Source organism: Crocuta crocuta, unplaced genomic scaffold (genome assembly GCF_008692635.1).
Source record: "Crocuta crocuta isolate KB4526 unplaced genomic scaffold, BGI_CrCroc_1.0 scaffold299, whole genome shotgun sequence".
NCBI classification, from domain to species: Eukaryota; Metazoa; Chordata; class Mammalia; order Carnivora; family Hyaenidae; genus Crocuta; species Crocuta crocuta.
This window is the reverse complement of record NW_027532747.1, coordinates 5891031-5899034: the sequence shown is the minus strand read 5'-3', so window position 1 is coordinate 5899034 and position 8004 is coordinate 5891031. Positions and strand designations below refer to the sequence as shown.

The 8004-nt window shown below is 59.8% G+C and overlaps 1 long non-coding RNA gene across 1 annotated transcript in view; it reads right to left on the bottom strand.

Moving 5' to 3' along the window:
- Positions 1-6649, bottom strand: part of LOC144245572 (uncharacterized) — a 7585-nt gene extending 936 nt beyond the window's left edge. The window contains exons 1-2 of the long non-coding RNA XR_013339308.1: positions 6359-6649; positions 6049-6131 (exon numbers count right to left, since the gene is read on the bottom strand). This is a non-coding gene — a long non-coding RNA (uncharacterized LOC144245572). The remainder of the gene's footprint in view (positions 1-6048; positions 6132-6358) is intronic.
- Positions 6650-8004: the final 1355 nt, after the last annotated feature.

Genomic DNA, 8004 nt, shown 5'->3' with positions numbered 1-8004 from the left:
GGGCGGGGGCAGGCTGCGCAGGGGTGCGGGACTCCGGAATTCCTCAGGAGAGGACTGGATCCTGGCGGCTCCCCCTGGAGACAGGCTTCATGCTGAGATGAATACCCCTATCAGATGGTTGGAAAACCCAAATACACTCAGAAAGTCGTCTTGACTCAGCGGCCCCTTCCGTCACAGCCCCCTCCCTGCTTTATCTCTGTCACCTGGTAATGTAACCCTGGCGGGTGTGGTTCTGCTTCTGGGGAGCCGGCCCCCCGGGTGCTGGGTGCTGTTACAGGGAGGGAGTCGGGCCAGCGGGGGCTCCACTGGGACTCCCTGAGTGTTCACAGTGCTAGACGCTTTGGGGCTCCGGGTGACATCACACTTAGCTGCTGTGGCAACTCGTGGTAGCTAAGGAGCCATGGAGCCCATCCTAGGTCAAACCTGTCGGGTTCCAAAGCCAAGCCCCTTTCTGTGTTGAGACCCCGGTTTGTTTGTCCGGCAATTCTAGAGAGGCGCTGAGTGTGCGTGGTGACCTGTCGGTGGCAGCACTTGTCCTGACAGCCCGCGGTCCACAGGGAGCATGGATGCAGACAGAACAAATGAAGGGCGCATCCCTGCAAGGCTCTGGAGGGAAATACCCTGGTGCTGCCACAGGCACGGGAGCGTCCCAAGAAGGCATGAGCCAGGTGCAGAGTGGCGGGGACAGCATTCTCCTGAAGCTGGAGAGGAACAGGAAGGTGTCCGAATTTGGGGGGCTCAGTGAACGGGGGCTGGGGTTGGGAGAGAGACAGACGTCCGGGTGCATCTCCGTGCGAATGACCAGAGGCCCGGAAGTGTCGAGGGAGACACTGCTTCCTGGTGGCCTGGGGGAGGCGCCTGTGACCGGTGGTCTGGGTGAAGCAGAAGGCCCGGGGTTCAGACGGGGACCAGGGCGCCAGCGTGCGCGGTGGCCGTGACAGGTTCCCCAGCAGAGCCCTACTGTGGAGGGTCTCGAGCGTCAGGGGCCATTTCAACACGACCCAGGTCCGGCCGACGCTCTTAGCAGGAGAGAGGACCTAACAGGGCGAGGAAAAGGAGCCCAAGCGCATTCACAGGTGACAGGCAGCATTCAGTTCCGGGGCTCGTACCTGATCCTGCCTCCGAACCGCTCCCGACCTTGTGCCTACAGTCAGTGGGGGCCCGGGGCGCGGGGGACGCTGCCGCCGTCAAGCCCTCCCTCTCGCTCTGCATTTCGTCACAGATGTGGTTTCAAGCCCTGGAGCTTGCTCCTGGCTCAGCCGTGCTCCTTGACCACTCGGGACTGCCGGGTTCTCCCTGATGGGTGTCTGGGGACCGATCCCCCGGCACTGTCGCACAGGATGACCCCGGTCTCCGGAGTGCCGGGCCTGCACCGAGTGCTGTGTGGGCCCTGCCTCACTCGATCCCCCAACGGCCCCATGAAGGCAGATGAAGACCCCGGTCCGTTCAGGGAGCTGGGGCGCGGGGCTCCATGTGGAGCCACGACACGTGCAGGCGTGACTGCCCCTCCCCCCTTGCCTGGGCCCCTTGGCTGTGACCCCGGGACTGTGCTAGTGCTGTGGGCCCCGGGCCCCTGAAGCACAAGTTCATCTGGCTTGCAGAGCAAGAAGGAACAGTTTGTCACTGAAGCCAGCAGGGCTGTGAGCAATGTGCCCTTTCCTTTCCAGCTCGTGCGTGGGGGCCATGATGTGCCCTTTCAGGGTGGGGGCCTGTGTCTCTGCGGAGCCCGCCCCCGGAAAGCCTTCCAGTCCTTGACATCCATCACTGTGGGGGCTCAGCTTTGCGAGGCTGAATATGGATGAGCGTTTATTTAATTAAGGCTAGAAACCGCTCTTTCTGTGTTCACAGATCATCGCAGGCGCCCCTCGCCCTCACCACCACCTCCCAGCCACGGGCCCGCAGCCGGCTCGCGGCCCGGGCTCCGCTCCTTCTGCCCTCCAGTGCCCGCCAGCCACCCACTCCGTAGTCCAAGAGATCGAGGCTGGATTCCTCTCAGCACCCCCGAGTCTGGGGGAGGGGAGGCACAGGAGAGACGCCTGCACTCACCCCTGGGGGGGGGGCGTCACAGTCTGACCAAAGGCCACCCCAGTCCCAAGGCGTTTGGCACCTTGCGACCCGAATGGAAGACCCTGGAAAAGCAACCTAACATCCCCTTGATGCCGCCTGTCTGTCTTCTGGTTCTAATTACAGCCTTCACTGGAGGCTGAAGCAGAGGGAACAGCAGTGAACAATGAACACCTCAGCCTGGAGAGGAGCTTTTGAGGGGGTGTAGCCGTGGGGGGCTGGGGCAGGGCCCGCGGGAAGGGGAGAAGTGAGGACAGCCCTGGGCACCGTTGCCAGAAAGGTGATGAGAGTGTGGAGGGAGGCAAGACCNCGCCTCCCCTGGCTCCCCACCCCCCACCCAAACAAGCCGGCAGCGACCTGGGCTCCCTTATCCCTTGGATGTGAGGCAAACAGATGGGGGCGGGCACCAACCATGTGCGGCAGGCTGGCTCCTTGCCCTGCAGAGCGCTTCGGAGCCCTAGGCGCCCTGCGAGAGTTCTGGGCGGGTCAGAGGAGGGAGACGGAGAGCACCGCCTCGGATGTCTTCCGCAGAGACTGTTGTCCAAGTGCTTACTGCCCATCTCCTGTTGTGCCTGGAGGCTGCCACTCACCCTGTAGACCATAGCTGGGATAGCATCTCCTCAGGCTGGTGTAGACGCATCCCCACCTCCAGAGCACTCTAGCTAAGTCTCTCTTGCACCCCCTCTTTCAAAGCTGGGCCCTGTCCTGATGCATATCTGTAGCCGCGGCCCATGATGTGTGGTAGATGCTTGTCGGCGTAAGATCTGGGAATGAGGGGCTGATCACTTCCTGGCCTGAGGGGCTCCCGATGTTCTGGGGGGACACCAGCTGGCATCTATGAAGGCTTGCCGTGTCAGGGCGCTGCCCAGTGCCTTACATGCATGATCTCACTGAATCCTGTAAGCAGAGAATATCGTAGTTCCCATTTGATCGACGATAAAATTGAGGCACGGGGCAGTTAAATATTTGTCCGAGGTCCCACACCTTCTAGACGATGGAGCCCGTCGCTACGGAGTGTTCAGGGCAATGCAGATTTCATTCAGTTCTCAAAACACCCCCGGGAGGGTAGTGTTGTTGCTGGAACCTGAGCGTTGGGGGAAATTCAGTGTCTCGTTCAAGGGCGAGCAAGATTCAGAAATCAAACCCTCCGACCAGTCCCAAGCAGACAGACTCCGAAGAGAGGACCCTGAAGGCCAAGGGGGCCCCTCCTGCAGGAGCTGTTTCTGCCTGCGGTCTGTCCCACCAGACTGGGAAGAGACCTGACGTGACAACTCTTATCGTCATTTAGTGAATAAACCGTGACAGGGAGCCCGGCTGACAGGCATGTGGTTGGTTGGTAACTAGAAGGTCCTCGTAGGTCACAGGGGTCACCATCAGAGCCCTTTCCTTGGATCAGGACTAACTGCTGGTTACCCAGAGTCTTCTGGTTCATCCCCTCGCTGGCTGTGGCAGGGTTTTGGGAACGAAGGGACGGGACGGGCTAAACAGGTTTACGAGCATGGCCGAGGCAAACGCAGCACCAGAACTCGCCCGGTGCGGTAAAGGGAATTAAGCTGTAATTTATGTGACGGTAAAAAACCGTTCTGGGCATGTGATTCATTTTTATACAAAATGAATATGATATCGGGTGCCTGGGTGGCTCGGTCGGTTGAGTGTCTGACTTCGGCTCAGGTCATGATCTCAGGGTTCACGAGTTCAAGCCCTGCGTCGGGCTCTGTGCTGACAGTTCAGAGCCTGGAGCCTGCTTCAGATTTTGCGTCTCCTCCTCTCTCTGCCCCTCCCCTGCTTACGCCCTCTGTCTCTCAAAGATAAATAAATATAGAATTTTTTTTTTAAATGAATGTGATATCGCTGCCCTAGATGCTAAGAGTGTTCAAGAGAGAGCCAAGATTCACATTCAGCCTTAGCGGTTTGTCCTCTCCAGGAGCACAGGCTGACTTGAGAGACATTCGTGCCATCGTCCCAAGTGGGGCTGGCGGAAAAGGGCACAGGGCAGACTCGGGAGGGAGGGCAGACCGTCTTGGCTACAGGTAGAAGCCTGTGCACCAGACTGGCAGATGCTCTCTCCCTCTGGATCAGCCCCGAATCTGAGCAGAGCCATGAGCAGAAAAGCCGTCTAAGCTCTGGGAAGGAAAGTCGCATGGCCCACATGCCAAGGGGCTCTGTTGACAATGTGGGCCTCTCACCGGGCAGTCATGGCTTACACCCGCCCCTGACCCACCTGTTTCCGCAGTTCACCGCAGATTACCCTAGATGCCAGTAACTTCAGCTAGCTTCAGTCTGCCAGGTCCTGGGCTCCTCACGCAGAACGCAGGGCCCGTGAAACAGACGCTGTTTCCTGCATGTTACGGATGAGGAAACTAATTCAGATGAGAGGTGTCTTGCTCATAGCTGCACGTACCCAGGACAGACGGCTGCTTTGCTGATCGATTAGCCCCTTGCGTGCAGGGAGGAGAGGAGCGGGCCTTTCGGGCCTCAGTTGCCTTTTTAAGAGAGAGACAAGCGCTGTGAACCACGGGAGTTTCGTCTTTTCTCTGCATCCTTCCGTGAGCTTTCCGCGTACTTACTTCTTCCAGAAAGCCCGACGAAGTGGATTTGGGGGTGAGGAGCCAGAGCAGGGCTCAGAGGGAAATGGAACGACGGTAGAGGCTGGAGTGGGACTGGGTGCGACTGCCAGTCCCCCTGGGCCCAGAGATGATGCGGCCTAGACGGATCCTTCTCGGGGATTCCGGAAACCCGGCGGGAGTCCGCATTAATTCACTTCTCCCGTGAACATTCACACTGTTCCAGATTTTAAGTCCTCTTTCCAGTTAGCTTTGTGTTCTGAACAGGAGCCTGACTTTTTTATTCTCGAACAGTGTGTATGCATCTTGAAGGCAAGGATCATGTGCTGGGCTTCGTATTTCCCCCTCCTCAATCCAGTACGTAGCAGAACAAGCCTGGCTTTGACCCGGCTGACCTAGGGATCTCCCGGATCTTTCTTTATCTGCATGCACAAAAGTTAGGGTAACTGCAAACGTATTTGCATATATACCAAAAATAAATAAATCAATAACAACGACCCTGTGCCTCTCAGAAAAGTATTTCTCTTCTCTGTGTCTCAGTTTTTCCATCCATAAAATGAGTCCATGTGACTGGGGTTCTTGGAGGGAGAGTCCGGCTCCAAGCTCCTTTGGATTCCAAGTCTCCTTGTCGATCGTGAGTGTTTTTCCTCCGAAAACCATGATTTGCTGAAGGCTTGGTCTCTCCTCCGAGCAATGGCCTCCTCTTTCCCACCGGGCTCTTGCCGGCCAGCCTGACCCCCTGGGGTGCCCCCCCCCCACCTCTCTTTGTTTGCTCAGGGGCCTGGGAACCTGAGAAGGAGCCTACCCCTCCCGGCTTCTCAGAGGCAGTCCTGATGAATACAGATACGTCCTTTTTTGCATATTAGCACGGATGCCAGTCTGAACCCAGCTGTGTGCAGCGTAAGGTGAAATATAGATTCCCCAGCCCGGCCACGGCTTCTCCACGCGGCTAATCGAAAAGCCTTCTGAGCGGGCCCACGATGCATATGCATAAGCTCTCCTTGGGCGACGGGGTGGGCGGAGGGGAATTTCGCTCACTTCTCTGCGCTTCTTTGGGTTTCCTTCAAGAGCAGCGGGCCGTCTGGGCTGCACACCGGGTTGGAGTGCACTGGCCGGGCCCTGGCCGGGTCTCTCGGGATCTCTGGGACTTGCGTCTGGAATCGGAACCCGCGCTCTTGCCCACCCGCTCAGCCTGGTCCCTCAGCGGGGACCAGGCTTGCGCCTTCCACCGGACACAGCTCAATTCCTTTCCTCATCTGCCCCCAGGTTCCCCACTTCCCCCCCCTCCTCCGCCAGCTCCCGAGGGACTCTTCCTGTGTCTCTGAGCCTCGGTGTCCCTGCTTCCTCTCTGGCCTGCAGGGGGGTGGGGGGCGGGGGCATCCTTGTTGCTGTAGCCCAGGAGTCTGACTCAGCCACATACCTGCACTTGGAGTTCACGTCTGTCCCCACCAGCTCCTCCTCCACACAGTGAAGAAAAACCAGGCCAATGCTCGTGTAACTCCCCTGTTCAAAAATCAAGGTGTTTTTTTTTTAGATTAAAAATTCTTAATGTTCATTTTTGAGAGAGAGNGGGGGGGGGGGGCTAGAACTCAGGAACGGTGAGATCATGACCTGAGCCCAAGTCGTACACCCAACCGCCTGAGCCCCCCAGGCGCCCCTCTCCTGTGTCTAAGCACGTTTGTGAGGAGGAACCCCAAGATCACGTCCTGAGGCCGAAGTCAGAGGCTCACCAGACTGAGCCCCAGGCGCCTCAGGAATTCGGGTTTGCTGCCCGGCTGGATCTTGCCACAGGGGTGTATCTTGCAGAGGCTGACATGAAGCAGCAAAGCCAACGCGAGGGTGTCCTTATGGCACCTTTCACGGGCAACGACTCATCAGAGAGGACCGGCTGGGTCAGGGTGTTGCTGCTATGGCTGCGGAAGCTCCTTTCCAGGAAACCCGTCAGATCCCTCTGTGGGTATGGACAGGAAGTCGGCCGCTGGTCACACGGAGGAGTGGGGGGGCCCTGGCCCCCATCGGGCCCAGCCAGCTCTCCTAGGGGCCACTCCCCCTGCACTCCCCGGGTGGGAAGGCGGGGAAAGCAGAGGGGCCCCTGGAGTTTATATAGCTTCCCCTGTATATATTTAGAGACAAGAAGTTCATTTAGGGATCAGGGGCTGCTTCCTGTCTATGCATCATTAAGCAGACCACATCTGCTACTGAGCTAGCAATCAGCAGAATATTGAGAAAAGTTATAAAGAAATCTTTGCGACGCTTCATTTTCATTCCCAGCTCCCCGAGTCCCGGCTCCGACTCTCGAGAAGGCGCGGACGCAGCCGGGCTGTAGGACCCGCTTCAGGACCCGCCGCTGGAGGCAGAGGAGCAGCCTGGATCCACCCTGGCCTGCGGCCCTCACACAGCGCGTGCGCGTGCGCATGGCGGGCAGACGGTGGGCGGCGGCAGAGGGGTGACCTCTGGCAGATGTCCATGCGCCTTCTCCCGCGGTGGCCACGTCGGAAGTCGAGGGGCCCACGGCAGTCCCGAGCACGGCTCTGTGGTCAGAGGCTGGAGACCAGACTTAGATTCTCTGGGTGACCTTGACTAAGCCGTTTCCCCTCTGCGGTCCTCAGTCTCCTTATCTGTGAAATGGGCGTGTGGCCGCGGCTGCTGCAGCCGGTGCTCCTGAGGGCTGCTGCTTCCCCGCCCAGCTAGTACCTCTGGCCTTGGCTTGCCCAGGTGGGTGGCGGGGGGCCGACTGCCGGCCGTGGGGAGACCAGAAGAACCGTGCTGGGCTCTGGAGGCTCGGAGCTGGGAACAGGGATGGGGGCAGCAGGTGGGTGCCCCGCCTCCCCGGTGCCTTCACCACGTACAGAGAACTGACGGCCTCCTCCCTCCCTGGGGCCCTCTGGGCAGCCTGGGCTGTTCGCAGGCCCCCGGGTGGTGATGCGGTGGCCGGTGACATGCGGCGTGTTAAACTGCAGGTGTCACTGTTNGGGGCGGAGCCCGGGGTGGGGTGGGGGGCGGGGAAGACGTCCCCGGCGGGGCTCCTGGGATGGGCCTGGGCCTCCGCGACCTCCCCGGGCAAGAGGGGCGGCAACGGGCTGGGAGCCGCACGCAGCCGCGTCCACGCGGTCAGCGGGATGGTCGGGGACGGCGTCCACGCGGTCCGCGCGCCCGGAGGCCTTGCGCACCCGGGGTCCAGGCCGGGCGGGGACCCTGAGCAGACCCGAGTCAAGAGGGGTGGCCCCGCGGGTGGGGGGTGGGGGTGCTGTATCTCAGATGGCGACCCCTCCCCCGCACACGCCGTCAACAAGTCGGTGCTCCCGGATGTAAAAGGCCCCTTCGTAGAAGTCTGTGTTTCAGGAATGACCAGGCGGGCGCCGTTTTTAGGGGAATC